This window comes from Anabrus simplex, chromosome 14 (genome assembly GCF_040414725.1).
Source record: "Anabrus simplex isolate iqAnaSimp1 chromosome 14, ASM4041472v1, whole genome shotgun sequence".
Taxonomy (NCBI): domain Eukaryota; kingdom Metazoa; phylum Arthropoda; class Insecta; order Orthoptera; family Tettigoniidae; genus Anabrus; species Anabrus simplex.
The window spans coordinates 61,341,674-61,358,670 of record NC_090278.1 but is presented as its reverse complement, the minus strand read 5'-3'; the positions used below and the strand labels follow the sequence as shown (position 1 = coordinate 61,358,670).

General features: G+C 38.8%; 1 protein-coding gene across 1 annotated transcript in view; it reads left to right on the top strand.

The window, feature by feature from the left end:
* LOC136885333 (pyrethroid hydrolase Ces2a) overlaps nt 1-16,997 on the top strand; it is a 349,005-nt gene that overhangs the window by 76,626 nt on the left and 255,382 nt on the right. The gene's annotated exons all lie outside the window — the stretch shown is intronic.

Sequence of the window (16,997 nt, the reverse complement as noted above, 5' to 3'; positions counted from 1 at the left end):
GAATGGTTAGAATGATTACACTTTCTTCTTCACAAAAATGAGTTTTAATTATCATACTATTGCAGTAATTTTTAAATATAAATTTATGAAGATATGTTCTACAAACAAATAAAAAAATATAATGCAGCTATGGACACCAGTTAGGTTACTACTTTAAAATTTGATAAATATTGAGGACCCATCCACAAAACATATTAATCTTCTTCTTGTCCGGCTCCATGGCTAAATGGTTAGCGTGTTAGCCTTTGGTCACAGGGGTCCTGGGTTCGATTCCCGGCAGGGTCAGGAATTTTAACCACCATTGGTTAATTTCTCTGACACGGGGGCTGGTTGTATGTGTTGTCTTCATCATAATTTACTTTACAATGGCGAAAAATGAAAGTATCCTCCTATTCAATACATCATATATTCCGTCATTAGACGGAGTAAACAAGTTCAGACATGTTTCGGCTCGTTTGAGCCATCTTCAGTGAAAAAATTAGGGGGGTTGGAATAATTTACATAATATGAGTTGAAAAAATGCTAAAAAACATAATGAAAGCGCAAATGAAAAACAAACAAAAGAGAACCTAGACGGAAACAAAATTAGCACAAATATACAATATTTACATCAATATGCAGAGCAAAAAACAACTTATTGCGACAAAATTCAGTGAAACAGGTGTTAATTTGAAATAGTAATTGATACTAAAAACTGCGTTAACCTAAGAAACAAGGGAATGAGAAAACAAATGATGCAGATGGAAATGAATAATAGTAGCACATGGTGAGGTTGTGGACCTCATAGTTTACAAATTATTGGTTTATAAAAATGACAAAACAGTTTGAAATTGCTGTCAAAATCATCCTAGTGGAAACCCATCACATCACAATCACATCACCCATTACAATATGATGCAGATATGGACACCAGTTAGGTTACTATTTTAAAATTTGACAAATATTGAGGACCCATCTACAAAACATATTAATCTTCTTCTTGTCCGGCTGCATGGCTAAATGGTTAGCGTGTTAGCCTTTGGTCATAGGGGTCCCGGGTTCGATTCCCGGCAGGGTCGGAAATTTTAACCACCATTGGTTAATTTCTCTGACGCGGGGGCTGGGTGTATGTGTTGTCTTCATCATAATTTCATCTTCATCACGAAGCGCAGGTCGCCTACGGTCGTCAAATCAAAAGACCTGCAACTGGCGAGCCGAACATGTCCTCGGACACTCCTGGCACTAAAAGCCATACGCCACTTCATCATCATCTTCTTCTTCTTCTTCTTCCTCCTCCTCCTGATACATTTCTCCTTATTCACAGAGCCTCTTCCAATCTTCTCTTTTTTCCCACAGTCTATCATTCATCATTGACTCCCATTGCAGTCCTCTCCAATTTACGTCCGCCTCCACTCGATCCCTCCATCTTGTTCGTGGTCTTCCAATTCATCTTCTTCCAGATTCTGTCCATTCCAGAGCTTTTCTTGTCCCATTCTTCTGACATGGCCGAACCATTTCAGCCCATTTCTCTCCATAGTTTTTTTTAGGGGGTTAATATGTAGCGTGTTTTGTATTGTTTAATTTCTTATCTTGTCTCTCCTCGTTTTACCCAAGATCCCTCGCAGAAAGTGCATCTCTGTCGCTTGTAATCTACTCAGATTTTTTTTTTTGTCCAAGTCCACCATTCAGATCCATAGGTCAATATTGACAAATAATATGATTTATATATCATGATTTTTGCTTTGGTAGGTAAGTTCCAATTTCTAATTATGTCTACTACACAGTAATAAAATTTTGAGAAATTTCCTATCCTCTCCGAAGTTTCTTCCTTGATGTTTCCTTTCCCAGTCAGCTTACTTCCTAGGTATTTAAAAGATCTAATTCTTGAAAAAAAAATTCTAATACACCTAACATCCTTAATTTTCTATTTACTCTATTGATTTTCATTACCTCACTTTTTGTTAAATTTGTTTCCATGCCTCCTTCTTCAGTTGCCCTCTGCCAGGTATTAAGTTGTTCTTCCATTTTTTGTTCGTTTACTTCCCACATCATCACATCATCTGCATATGCTATGACTTTCATATACCAATACAGATTCTAACCTCATTTTAGAACACAATAGTATTTACTGTCAATAAACATTAGACACTGCAAGAGACAAATGTCTAACAATCCATAAAAGAATATGCTCTTAAAAATCAAGACTATACATATCGCCGTCGTCAGCCGCTACTCGTTTCTGAGAGTACTTTTATCTCCTGCAATTCTTCTTAAAGTCTGTTGGCTCTGTGGAGATGCCGCTGATGTCTGATCAAGCCAATCTTTGCATGAAACATGCCGCCACACAGGTCACATCTAAAGGTGGGTGGAGGACATGGTTGGATCTGACATAGTTTCCGCTTTTCATGGGTTTCAATTTCTTGTCTGCAACGTGCCTGCTCAAACAGTGAGACACCTTCTGGAGTAACTTTGGGCCAAAGAACACTGGTTTTGTGCAGTTGTTGCCCGGCTGTTAGCATTTATGTTGATGCTATTCATAGTTTTCTATACTATTAAACATCATTCATTCCATTGGAATATATATTGTACTAACTATTTTATGCCATACTAATTTATACATCTTTACTCATTTTTCTTCAAATTCCTGTGTACTGTAAATGCTGTTTCCCATCAGCCAACGTTTTAGACATTTGAGAGGATTTTACAGACATGTCCCTTAATTCCAATGGGAGCACTTTAAAGAGTATCACTCCTGTGTGGTTATGATACTTTTGTATTTTCTTTAATCTAATATGAGGAGTATCTATATAATTTCTTCTTTTTGTATTATGTTAATGTACCTCCTTCCTTGATGGGTAATTAATCAGTTTTCTAATTTTTTTGACGATTATTATTATTATTATTATTATTATTATTATTATTATTATTATTATTATTATTATTATTGTTGTACCATTTCATTGCCCTGATTATTTTAGAACAGAGTATTAAAATCGTCATTTTTGCCATGAATAACGATAAGGTTTCCTAAATCAAGCGGCAGAAAATATGAGTTTGAGTATAAAGACAAGTGGAATCAAAGAGGCCGTAAATATGAGATAAAATATACAAACGGAATCCAAGTGGCCGTGGTTAAGATAAATGCACCAATTTCAAATTGTTAAACGAACAATAGGAACAATCGAACATTGCATTGGAATACGACTCAAAGATTTTCAAAAAGTTACCTACGCGAAGAAAATAGCTGATTTTAAGAAAATAATTCCAAAATTATCGAGAAAATCAGTTAGAATATAAAGTCGTAATGCTATACCGTACTTCACATATATGTATAAAATCCTAAGTGGAATATTCAAAAGGAGATATAGCTAAGAGCATATTAGGATTGATTAAAAGATTAACAAGAGTTAATTAGAGAAGACATTAGAAAAACACTGACTCAAAGCATTCTAACATAAAACAAGACAATGTTTAAGCCAACTTTAGGATCATTGAAACTATAGTAGCAGAATTTACGACGTCATATTCTAGCTAAGAGCATATTAGGATTGATTAAAAGATTAACAAGAGTTAATTAGAGAAGACATTAGAAAAACACTGACTCAAAGCATTCTAACATAAAACAAGACAATGTTTAAGCCAACTTTAGGATCATTGAAACTATAGTAGCAGAATTTACAACGTCATATTCTACCTTTAAGAACATACAGATAGAACAAGAAGGCTTTCCAATTGAAGAGTGTAGAGTCGATGACGTCATCCAGGTTTGACGCAGGTAATCGGCTTACAAAAGTCCCATAGCTGTGGTAGTGTGCGGATGTCAAACGTCGGAAAAAAGCAGTGGAAAATGATGAATGCAGTGAAGGTGAGTTGGCAGTGTTACAGCTTTATGTTGCACTGACACAGGTAGATCTTATAGCAACAACAGGTGTGTGATCGTCTTATCAAATCAAATTGGCTAAGTCAAACGGTTGGTGTGCTGCAGGGTGACACATTCATCAATCAATCAATCAATCAATCAATCAATCAATCAATCAATCAATCAATCAATCAATCAATCAATCAATCAATCAATCAATCAATCAATCAATCAATCAATCAGGCAAGCACTATTAATCTGCATTTAGGGCAGTCAAACCAGATGGAAGATTTCCTATCTGTTATTTTCCTAGCCTTTTCTTAAATGATTGCAAAGAAACTGGAAATTTATTGAACATTTCCCTTTGTAAGTTATTCAAATCTCTAACTCACCTTCCTATAAACATTTATTTCCCCCATTTGTCCTCTTGAATTCCAACTTTATCTTCAGATTGTGATCTTCCCTACTTTTAAAGACACCACTCAAACTTATTTGTCTACTGATGTCATTCCACGCCATCTCTCCACTGACAGCTCGGAACATATCACTTACAAGTAACAATTCTCATTCTTGTTCTGTATTGAAAATGACATTATGCATAAATACTTTGTCGAGCAGCTCGTTCCTTTCTTCCAAGTTTTCCCAGCCAAAACTTTGCAACATTTTTTAATGCTTTTGTCGGAAATCACCCCAAATAAATCAAGCTGCTTTTCTTTGGATTTTTTCCAGTTCTTGAATCAACTAATCCTGGTGAGGGTCCCATACACTGGAACCATACTCTAGTTAGGGTCTTACCAGAGACTTATATGCCCTCTTCTTTACATCCTTACTATAACCCCTAAATACCTTCATAACCATGTGCAGAGATCTGTACCCTTAATTTACAATCATATTTATGTGACTACCCTAATGAAGATCTTTCCTTATGTTAGCACCTAGGTACTTACAATGATCACCAAAAGGAACTTTCACCCCATCAATGCAGTAATTAAAACTGAAAGGACTTTTGCTATATGTGAAACTCACTACCTGACTTTTAACCCTGTTTATCATTATACCATTGCCTACTGTCCACCTCACAACATTATCGAGGTCATCTTGTAATTTCTCACAGTCTTGTAACTTATTTATTACTCTGTACAGAATAACATCATCTACAAACAGCCTTATCTCTGATTCCATGTCTTTACACATATCATTGATATATACATAGGTGGATCAAAAGGTTAGTTGCACTAACGCGCCGCAGCAGCGCGCTGTGTGTCGCAAACGTGGGCACAGCGGAGAAAGGGACAGACACTGCCCACACGTCTGTTAGGCAGGTCGCTGTGGTGTCTCGTCTTGTATTGTGTGAATAGCGGCCAAATGCAATGGCACGTCAACTGGACGTTCACTCCAAATCTGAGGTGCGTGCGACAGTCCGATTCCTATGGGCCAAAAGGAAGAATTGCACGGACATTCATCGTGAAATTAGTGCTGTGTATGGGGAGCGGGCCATTTCCCGGCAAGGTATCGTAAAGTGGTGTCAGCAATTCGAAGCCGGATGCACGGATATCACGGACAACCATCGCGAAGGCAGGCCCGCAACGTCCAGGACCCGTGCAAAGGTCAACAGTGTAAATGCAATCATTAGACAGAACTGGCGCATTAAACTGAGAGAAATCGCGACGCAGCTGAACATGTCGTATGGCAGTGTGTTCGCCATTGTTCACGAGGACCTTGGATATCATAAGCTGTGTCAAAGATGGGTCCCACGTCTTCTCACTGAAAAGAACAAGGGACAACGTTTCCAATCCTCCCTGGCATTTTTGCAACGCTATTCCGCAGACGGCAACGGGTTTCTGCGGCGAATCATCACAGGCGATGAAACGTGGGTCCACCACTTCACCCCCGAAAGGAAGCGAACATCACTGGAATGGGTGTACCCCTCATCACCACAACGAAAGAAGGCCAAGGTTCAACCTTCAGCCAGTAAGGTTATGGCGACAGTGTTCTTTGACATGAAGGGTTTGCTGCACGTGGAATTCATGTCGAAAGGAACGACGATCAACGCGTCGTCATATTGTCAAACGTTGCACTGGTTGCAAAAAGCGATTAAAGAGAAGCGCCGGGGGAAATTGAGCACCAGTGTGATTTTGTTGCACGATAATGCAACACCTCACAAGGCCTGCCAAACAAGAGAACTGCTGCAGCGTTTCAAGTGGGAGGTCTGGCAACATCCACACTACAGTCCCGACCTAGCGCCATGTGACTTTCATCTGTTCGGTAAGCTTGAAACGGAATCTCGATGGTCGACGTTTCCAGACCGATGAGGAGGTGAAGGGCGCTGTCTCCGAGTGGTTGCAGAATGCTGGAGGAAATTTCTATGCATCCGGCATCGACAAGTTGATTGTGCGTTCTCAGAAATGTTTGGAGTCTCTTGGAAACTATGTGGAAAAGAGACGTTACGTCGTTCTAGTCGTGTTGCTGTTGTTCAGGTGGTGTAATAAATTGCCATAACTGGGAAGTGCAACTTATTTTCTGATCTGCCCTCGTATATAAGAAAACATAATGGTCCAATAATACTGCCTTGAGGAATTCCCCTCTTAATTATTACATGGATCGATAAACCTTTGCCTACTCTGATTCTCTGAGATTTTTTTTTTGCTAGGGGCTTTACATCGCACCGACACAGATAGGTCTTATGGCGACGATAGGATAGGGAAGGCCTAGGAGTTGGAAGGAAGCGGCCGTGGCCTTAATTAAGGTACAGCCCCAGCATTTGCCTGGTGTGAAAATGGGAAACCATGGAAAACCATCTTCAGGGCTGCCGGATGCAAGCTCACAGCCGCGCGCCTCTACGCGCACGGCCAACTCGCTCGGTCTGAGTTTTATTTTTCTAGAAACATAACCACCCATTCAGTCACTCTTTTGTCTAGTCCAATTGCACTTATTTTTGCCAGTAGTCTCCCATGATCTACCCTATCAAATGCCTTAGATAGGTCAATCGCAATACAGTCCATTTGACCTCCTGAATCCAGGATATCTGCTATATCTTGCTGGAATCCTATAAGTTGAGCTTCAGCGGAATAACTTTTCCTAAACCCAAACTGCCTTCTATCAACTCAGTTACATATTTTGCAAACGTCTAATATAATCAGAAAGAATGTTTTCCCAAAGCTTACATACAATGCATGTCAAACTGACTGGCCTGTAATTTTCAGCTTTATGTCTATCACGCTTTCCTTTATACACAAGGACTACTATAGCAACTCTCCATTCATTTGGTAAAGTTCCTTCAGGCAAACAATAATCGAATAAGTACTTCAGATATGGTACTATATCCCAACCCATTGTCTTTAGTACATCCCCAAAACCTTATCAATTCCAGCTGCTTTTCTAGTTTTCAACTTTTGTATCTTACTGTAAATTTAATGTCATTTTTGCCATACTTCTTTAGTATTAGCCACCTCCTCTGTCTGGACATTATCCTAGTAACCAACAATCTTTACATACTGCTGACTGATTACTTCTGCCTTTTGAAGATCCTTGCATACGCACTCTCCTTGTTCATTAATGATTCCTGGAATGTCCCTTTTGGAACCTATTTCTGCCTTATAGTACCTATACATACTCTTCCATTCTTCACTAAAATTTGTATGACTGCCAATTATGCCTGCCATCATGTTATCCTTAGCTGACTTCTTTGTTAGATTCAATCTCCTAGGAAGTTCCTTCATTTTCTCCTTACTTCCACAGCCATTCCTATTTCTTTCCAACCTGCACCTCCTTCTTAGTCTCTTTACCTCTCTGTTATAAATTAAAAGATTTATTGCAGCTAAATAGCCATACATTATTGAAAGGTGTTATAACAGTTTAACACTTGCACCATTGGTCGCATAGTCTCTGATTGATCTAATGCTCTTGTTGCACAATTCTAAGTGATATCGTTCACATAATGTACACTTCCTTGAGTTTGACGGTTCGTGGTATGTTGGGTTTTCGCAAATAGCATGGTGGAATCCACGTACTGCAAGTCTTGTAAGCACGTGCCTCGTCTCAAAATTTGCTGCTGTCCATATACGATCGATCATGGCCCCAGTTCCATAGAATTCCATGGGTACTTCTTCTCTTTCCCTAGTTAGTATTCTTTGTAAGTTCTCCGATACCGTTGTGTTGGGTAGGGGATACATTGTCCTTAGATCCTGTATGAGGAAAGTTTTCCGCGCAAGAAGGTAAAGTAAGTAAGTCATAGAAAGAAAAAGATCCACCTTATCAATACTAATTTATTTTAAAAATTGTTGTAACAGGACCGGTTTCGACTCTTCACAAGTCATCCTCAGCTGTCATATACATACACATTAGAAAACATGTTTTAACAGGTGTATCTTGCTAATAAACATCTGATATTAGGTAATATGTTTCAGAGTGAAATTCTGTTTTTTACGTCTAAGTTTAGAAGATCAATAGTATATTAAAAAGATACCTCTTTTTGAACACATTAAAAGGATCATAACATATGATAAAATTTGCTATGTACATCTGACCTTGAATATATCATTAACATTCAAGTTTTTACCAGTAAAAGTTCCTGGAATGACTTTGTCATATTGTGTTGTTTTTAGTCGTAAGGTCTATAAAATGTGCTTAAATGTAACTGCGTATGCTCTTATAATATATTTTATATTAGGCTTATACTTTGTCAAAATAAGTAATGTGAATCTGAATTTGAATTTACATTAACAAAGTGAAATGCGTTTTAAAATAACAGTAAGCCAGGTAATTAAAACCTGTGTTGAATGATCTCATCAATTGTATACTGTGTAAAATACACTACATGCAACATAAGACAATAGTACACTTCAATATGCAAATGTTAAAAGGTATAAGGCAATCATGCAAGTTTTTGTAGAGTTTATATGAAGTGCTGTTCTTTCATTACGCGTACATGCCAAGTTCAAAAAAAAAATTTAATGAATTAGTATTGATAAGGTGGATCTTTTTCTTTCTATGACTTACTATAGATATCAATACGGAACATCATGAAATTAATTAATCAAGAAGGTAAACTAATCTGCATCTTGTTGTTTTTACCACTCTGATTGCTCTTTTGATGTATGTTGCTTTAACTATTTCCAGATTTGCTAAGTTCTTTTCATTCAGGTGTGTCCATATAATTTCAATACCATATGCAAGTATTGGGACGATTTTCGATTTGAAGAGCGCCATTGCTGTATCTAGATTTAGTGATCTGATGAAGCTTATTTCGTTTATCACTCTAATGGCTTGTGTCGCTTTCTCTGTTTTGTGCTTAGTGAAGCATTTTGCAGATGGCTGAAGTGTTATCCCTAGATATTTGTATTCTTTGGTGATAGGTATTATTTTTCCTTCCAAGGTGATTCTTATCGATTTTGGTATTTGCCCTCCTGATCTGAACACCATCATTTCCGTCTTCTCAGTGTTAATTACAAACTTGTGTTCAATGCACCCTTTTCCCACCTCATCAATAGTGTTCTGCAGTTTCTTTAAGCTTTTTGAGCCGATCACGCTATCATCCGCGTAGGCGTATGTTACTACATCTTCATTTTGCGCAATTTCCATAATGTCCTTCGCTGCCAGGATGAACAGCAGAGGGTTTAGTGGGTCCCCTTGGAGTACACCGTTTGTTTGAATTATTGGTTCTGAAAGATCTAGGCTGTCCAAGATCCTTATCTTGTTCCATTCATTTATGGAGTTCATAATTGTTGTCCAGGCGCTGTCTCTTCCTAGAGTTTCCTCGAGCTTCCTTTGTACTAATGCTCGGTCCAGGAGATCAAAGGCTTTTGTGAAGTCTATAAAGATTGTATAGTATTTTTCCTTCCTTTCGATGGCTTCCCATATGTTGTTTAGCAGTAGTTCCCCGCTGCAACAGTGGATCTTCCTCTCCTAAACCCGAATTTAGATTCTGGGAGGTGCTCTTCTACTGTGTCCCTTATTCTTTCTGTGATTAGTTTTGTGAATATCTTAAAAGGATTGTTTTCCATTGCTATTCCTCTATATTTATTTGTGTCCTTCGGATCTACTTTCCCTTTGAACATTACCTTTACTATTGATTGTCTCCACTGATCTGGAGTTTTGGCTGTTTCTATGCACTTATTATAAAGTTTCGTCCAAATTGGAGCTAGTAGATAAGCCCTGTCTTTAAGGTATTCATTGTATATCATATCCGGTCCTGCAGCTTTTTTCCTTTTTGTGGATTCAATAATGTTTTGAACCTCATTTGTAGTAAGTGGAGACCATGCTGCCGTCTCATGCGTTGTATGCTCTTGGTTGGTTTCCAGTGTTCCTTCCCTTCCTTCTTTGTTGAGGGTGTCTTTGAAATGTCTCGTCCATTCTTCCATGCTGATATAGTGGGTCTGAGCCTGCTTTCGAGGACGGATTGCTATGAATGGATCTCTCCTGGCTTCCTCATCTATTCTTCTTCCCCATATGCTGTTTTCTCCCGTGTTAGTGTTTTGTATCATCTTCTTTTCTCGGTGTATGTCTGAAGGAGTGTATGATTCTTGATGTCCGATTTTAGTTGGTTTAGAGCTTGAAGCACCTCTTTCCTTAGTAGGAAGCACTCTTGATCGAACCATGCTTTTGCTTTTCACACTTTCCTGGAGCTGGCTGCTTGTGTTAAGAGTTTCTCCAATTCATGTACTGCTTCCTCTACATTTGAGTTGTCAATTAGTGTTTTGATTTGTTCCATCTGTTCTTGGCATTCTTCCACTTTCCTGACATCCAGTCTCCTTGAGAGTGTTCTTCTTTCTTGATTGTTTGTTGCCTTCCATTCACATTGTACGTTAATGCTCATTGGAATGTGTTTTCTTGTTGGTGTGTTGTTCGCGTTCCAAAGTGGGTTGATATCCCCTTTTATTTCTCCTCTTATGAGGGCGATGTCTATAGTGCTTTTGCCGTTGTGGCAAAAATATGTAGGGACATTTGTGTCATTTAGCAGGATGAAACCTCCTTCTTGCAGTGAATCTATTACTAATTTTGTTTTGTGATTTGGTATGTCCAACTGACAATTTAAATCCCCTGCAATAACTAAAGGGATGTCTTTCTTGCTCTGTGTTATTTGTTGGTCCAATTCGTCTATTATGTCTATAGCCGTTGCATTTGGCTGAAAGTAGATTGCTAATATTGTGATGTATTTTGTCTCTATTAGAATGGAGTGGTTCTGCTCAGATGTCGATAGAATTGGTGTTATCCGTGGTGTAAGAATGACTGCTATTCCTCCTTGGGGTCTTCCTATTTCTCCTTGTTTCACTAGCAGCTGTATGCTATTATTCCGGGTGTTGCCAATGGTCTGTGAGAAAGGTTTTCGTGAATATAGCTGTGTCGTATCTTTCAAGAAAGTCTGGTGGAGCTATGCGTGCTGCACTTTTTAATCCTTCTACATTCTATAACATAATTTTCATACTTCTTCTCCTATCAATTTCTCCAAGTCTTCTAAATTCCGAAGGCTTCTGAATCGTTTTATTCAAGTTATAATATAGTGGTTCTGTACCATTCCTTACCACCTTTAAAGGTACCAACTTATTTTCACATTCCTCAACAATTGCTATAAACCCATCCCAGAGTCTGTTTACATTTACTGTTTTCCACCGATCATAGTTACTTTTTTTAAACTCCCTCATGCCTGTTTTATCAGCTATATGGTACTGCCTAATAGTTCTAAATTTAATACCTTCCTTTCTTTCACATTTATTTTCGTCTACGACAAAAACACATTCGTGATCACTAATACCATCTATTACTTTGGTTTCTCTATAGAGCTCATTTGGTTTTACTAGCACCCCATCCAGAATATTCTTCCCTCTAGTCGGTTCCATCACTTTCTGAATCAGATGCCCTTCCCATATTAGCTTATTTACCATTTGTTGGTCACACTTCCTGTCATTCGCATTACCTTCCCAATTGACATGTGGTAATTTGAGATCACCCACTACAATCACGTTCATTTCCTTATCATTTCCCACATAGCTGATTATCTTACCAAATAATTCTGAATCTGCATCAGCTCTACCCTTTCCCGGTCTGTACATTCCAAAGACATCAAGTTGCCTATTATCTTTAGTGATGAGCCTTACACCTAAAATTTCATGTTTGTCACTAACTTTTTCAGCTTACAAATTCTTCTTTCACCAGAATGAGTTCTCACCCTCCTACCATTCCTATCCTATCTCCACGATACACACTCCAGTTCGCTGAGAAAATTTCTGCATTCATTATATCATTTCTCAGCCATGATTCAACTCCTATTACAATATCTGGTAAGTATATATCTATTAAATTACTTAATTCTATTCCTTTCTTTACAATACTTCTACAGTTTGCTACTTGACTTCCAGTTTCCTGTTCCGTTATCACCGCTCCCTAGGCCACGCCGTTTACCTGCACGGCACCCAGACAGTTACACATCCTGAAATGTTGTTTCAAGACTAGGGTCAACTATCTCTTTTATTGGAATTATCTTCCTTATTTTCATTATTTGAGAAAGTATAATCTCAAATCGAACTGTATTATTTCCTATAAACAAATGCTTCACTTTAAGCTTTATTTTGCATTCTAGATACACTTTCCAGTACATCTACTATGTTACGACTTATCTCACCTTATTCGCCATTACAAATTATTACATCTTTTTATATAATATCCCGACACCAACAAATAAAACTTCATTAACTCTAAATTCCATAACCCTATAACCCTTATAAACAAATTTCCTAACTTATACGTACCACTGCAGTTTAAGTGAAGGCCATCAGAGCGCAGATCCCTATCTCCTACCCATCCATTAGGATCTAGAAATCTCACTCCCAGTGTCCCACATACCCACTCCATAGTCTCATTTATATCCCCAATCACCTTCCAGTTAGTATACCTTCTACACAGTATTCCACCGATAACAATCTCCGCTTCCTTAAACTCCACCCGTACTGCATTTACCAGATCCCACACATCCCCAACTACGTTGTTACTTATACCTGCTTGTCTTACATTGTTAATACCAACGTGAAACACTACCACCTTCTCCTTTCCCTCCTTCTCTTCTACTTTCTCAACATCTGCCTTAACCTAATTCCTGGACAGCACTCTACCCTGGTTCCCTTTCCTCCACACGTCTAACAATGGAATCCCCCATGACGAGAGCCTCAACCCTACCCAACTCATTTGATCCCCTCCCATCCTGGTCTGTCCTATCTTTCCTGACAGCTGCAGAAGATACTTCCTCCTCCTTTTCTCCATCTCATGACCCTGTTCCACCTGTCTTTTCCTATCCACTACTCCACATTTCCCTTTCCTACCATTTCCCGTCCTTCTACTTCCACACTTCCCTATGGGAATCATCATTTTTATCAACAGTTTAGTTAGTCGAGCAGCTCATCTCCTTCTACCAAGTCTTCCCAGCCAAAACTTTGCAACATTTTCATTACGCTACTGTTTTGCTGGTAATCACCCAGAACAAATCTAGGTCCATTTCTTTGGAATTTTTCCAGTTCTTAAATAAAATAATCCCGGTGAGTGCCCCATACACTGGAACCATACTCTAGTATTGGGGTCTTACCAGGAACTTACATGCTCTCTCCTTTACATCCTTCCTATAACCCCTAAATACCCTAATAATCATGTGAAGACATCTGTAACCTCTATTTACAATCCCATTTATGTGATTACCCCAATAAAGATCTTTCCTTATATTAACACGTAGGTACTTACAATGATCCCCATAAGGAGCTTTCACCCCATGAACTGAGAGAACTTATCCTATTTGTGAAACTCAGAAGCTGACTTTCAACCCTGTTTATCATCATTCTGTTGTATACTACCCATCTCACAACATTATGGAGGTCATTTTGCAGTTGCTCACAATATTGTAACTTATTTATTACTCTATACAGAATAACATCATCTACAAAAAGCCTTACCTCTGATTCCACTTCTTTACTCATATCATTTATATAAATAAGAAAACATAAACGTTCAATAATACTGCCTAGAGAAATTACCTTCTGAATTATTACAGGGTCAGATAAAGCTTTGCCAACTCTAATTCTCTGAGTTCTGTTTTCTAAAACTATAGCCACCCATTCAGTCACTCTTTTGTCCAGTCCAATAACTCTCACTTTTGCCAGCAGTTTCCCATTCTACCCTTGGATAGGTGAATCGTGACACAGTCCATTTGACTTCCTGAATCCAAGATATCTGCTATATCTTGCTGGGATCCTACAAGCTGATATATTCAATAAAGTCAAGGAAGATGCAGTGAATGTAAGCATTTACATTTATGCATACAATTTGGCTTGCCTCAGAAGACATAGATGATCTGCCGAAAGTGGTGGACCTCGTTACAAAGTGGGTGGAGGAGAAGTAATTGGCACCGGTAATAAACAAAAGAAAGTCAGAATTTGTAGTTTTTAAACTGGAAAGTAGACTATACAGAATTGAAAGCTATAACTTGCAAAGGACACCAAAGAATCATTTTAAGTAAATGGGCACCATCATCCATGTAACTGCATCAGCCTTTACAAATTGTATAAGGGAAAGACTAGCTATTGCCAGAAAATATAAGCGACATCAGACATATATAGAGACTGTTCATGACCCCGACAATGAAATTATTTGAGGTAAAATTTATATCTATGCTTGCCTATGGACTAGAATTAATCTGGGAACACCTATTAAAAAGAAATTAAGGGAGGCTGAAAATCTAAAAGCGAGATACCTGAAAAGGGTTCAAGGGCTGTCAAAATATACACAGTCTCGCTACAGTTATGTACGGGTGGTGGTGGTGATTATTTTAAGAGGAATTACAACTATGCAATCATCCTTTATATAACACTAATCAGAGAGAAAAAATGGAAGGGATCCGATACTTCGAAAAATGAAGGTATCGGTCAAATAAAGATGAGAGCCATGAAGGGCGTGAAAATGAAAGACTCCTTAGGTCTCGATACGTAATACCATCGGGGTCATAAAAGAACGATACCAAGGGAGGTCAGCTAGGATAGATGAAAGTGAGGAGCCTGGCATAAGTATTATAAGTGGAAGCAATATCAAGACTCAGCTCAGGACTCTGTGGTCGCCAACCCACGCTTCTAAGTTCAGAACACCTGAGGATCCTTTTAGTTACCTCTTACGACAGGCACAGGATACCGTGGGAGTTATTCTACCGCCCCCATTGACAGGGGGAACTTATGTACCGGTGAAGGAAACATTTCTAATAGAGAACCTGAGGTTGCAGTTACTCCTGCCATCCACGGCTGCATGCATGGAACTCCTCCAAGAATTGCAAACAAATCAGAATAACATAGAGGAAGATTTTTACACCACCACGGCTTTGCAAACCAAAGATTGGATGGAAGCAAACTACGAGCTGAAGCCCTTAGAGACACATTTTGCAACCACATGGTTTCCACCATTGAATTTGCGATCTGAAATCTTTCCACGAGACAACGGATGGGTGCAATTGTGATTTACACAGAAAAAAATATGAGAACTATCACATCATGAAGTGCTCTAACACAACAGTACCACTCAAACAATTCCATTTAGAATAAGAATAATTTGTAATGTACTCTTATGCACATTGGGCACATTCGTCTTCTTTTAGTATCATTATTATTCACAATAATGAAGAGGGGTGCAAAATATTTAATTTAAGGTCCAGCGACCTAGATGTAGGGCTCCTTTAAACAAGAAGCATCATTATCAATACACAGATTCATGCTATGCCTGCATTTTGCACTTTCTCATTGGCTGGTTATTAGTCTGTGATTTACGTTAGCATGTTTTATGCCAGGATTGGTCTGTTTAGTCATCGTAAACACATCCATAAACTGAGTTGAACTGGTCAATGTATGCAGGAAGAAGTTATATATACTCGGATTGAGTTACAGCCGCCGAAGTTATGTAGCAACATTTGCAAACATCCAAATTTAGCAATAAATTGTTCATTATCATAGCAACGAATCAATTAACAAGCGCGCCCACCCAATGCCCCTCACCCTCAGTTGGTAACAGTCACAAGGAACTAAGTACGCCCGAAGCAACAATTGAACATCAAACAGCAGGTGAGTGTTTGGTAAAGATTTACCACATATGATACCACAAACCACTACTCATACACCTGACACATTCCAATATAGTTGAGTGAGATGCTTCTTGATTACTTGTATTTACTTTAAGAGCACACAGCCAACTGCGAATGGTTATGTCAATAGCTGCACCTCTACAGCAATCGTCTATGTCTTGTCAATAGTTCTTAAGATGACAAGTTGCGGCCTTGTCCACCGCCCAATCACGTCATCCGCGAGAATGAAAAAGAAAAGGACAGTAATACCGCGAGACGACCTCAGCACTGCAAGAGGTACTGTCATTGCGTACCACAAAGAGAGAATTTGCCGCAATAAGCTAGAATAACATACAGGGGCTGTATGCCAGACATCAGCACTCCTTGCTGAGGCAAGTTCATAAAGGGCAGTCATGTTTCGAGTTGTCAAAACAAAGCGAGGTGGCGTGAATTATATTAAAGTGTGTGGCGAGAACATATGATGAGGTGACATGGAGATTGTGCGTGGCGACTGAACATCGTGAGTTTTAAGAAGTGAAATTTTAGATTCTCAAGAATGTCAGCCAACCATATGTATGTATGTATGTATGTTCAGCATACGGCTGCACTAATCATTAGTGATGATTTCTTGGTACCTGTTTATCTTTGCCCTTGAAAGTTCATTTTTGTTGCCGTCTGGTGTTGGTGTATGATTCATTGAGGTTTGATACTCAGGTTCTTTTTTCTCTCCATAATGGTCTGAAGACTTGTCTTGTTTTTGGGCATTGGTTTAATGTAGGCCTATTTGAGTCAAACTTACACCAGGCATGGTAAATACACCATTTTACTGGTGTTTGTGAAATTTATGAAGCGTCTATTGTACACCGAGCGAGTTGGCCATGAGGTTAGGTGCGCACAGCTATCAGCTTGCATTTGGGAGATAGTGGGTTCGAACCTCACAATCGACAGCTCTGAAGATGATTTTCTGTGGTTTCCCATTTTCACACAAGGCAAATGCTGGGGCTGAACCGTAATTAAGACCATGCCTGCTTTCTTTCCACTCTAGCCCTTCCCTTTCCCATTGTCGCTGTAAGACTTAACTGC